Genomic DNA, 296 nt, shown 5'->3' on the forward strand with positions numbered 1-296 from the left:
GCCGCCGTGGGCTCCTGGGCGCCGGGTAAAGCTTGGGTACGAGCTCTCGGCCCGCCAGCTGGGGTCCCTTCCTCCCATCACCTTCTCCTTCTCTCTCTCTCTCTCTCTCTCTCTCTCCCTCCTGCCTCCTGCCCCTTCTCCCCAGCCTCCCACTCCCCTCCCGCCTCCCTCTCTAATTCTTCCCTGTGATTCTGTTTTTCAGGGGCGTGTTCTGGGCTCTCCGAGCGGGACCGGCTCTGGGCGCTCTCTCTTGCCGCAGCTGAGCTCGACGCCGCCCGTGGCCTCGGATCCGGATC

The sequence above is a fragment of the Myotis brandtii genome, unplaced genomic scaffold (genome assembly GCF_000412655.1).
Source record: "Myotis brandtii unplaced genomic scaffold, ASM41265v1 scaffold1053, whole genome shotgun sequence".
NCBI lineage: Eukaryota > Metazoa > Chordata > Mammalia > Chiroptera > Vespertilionidae > Myotis > Myotis brandtii.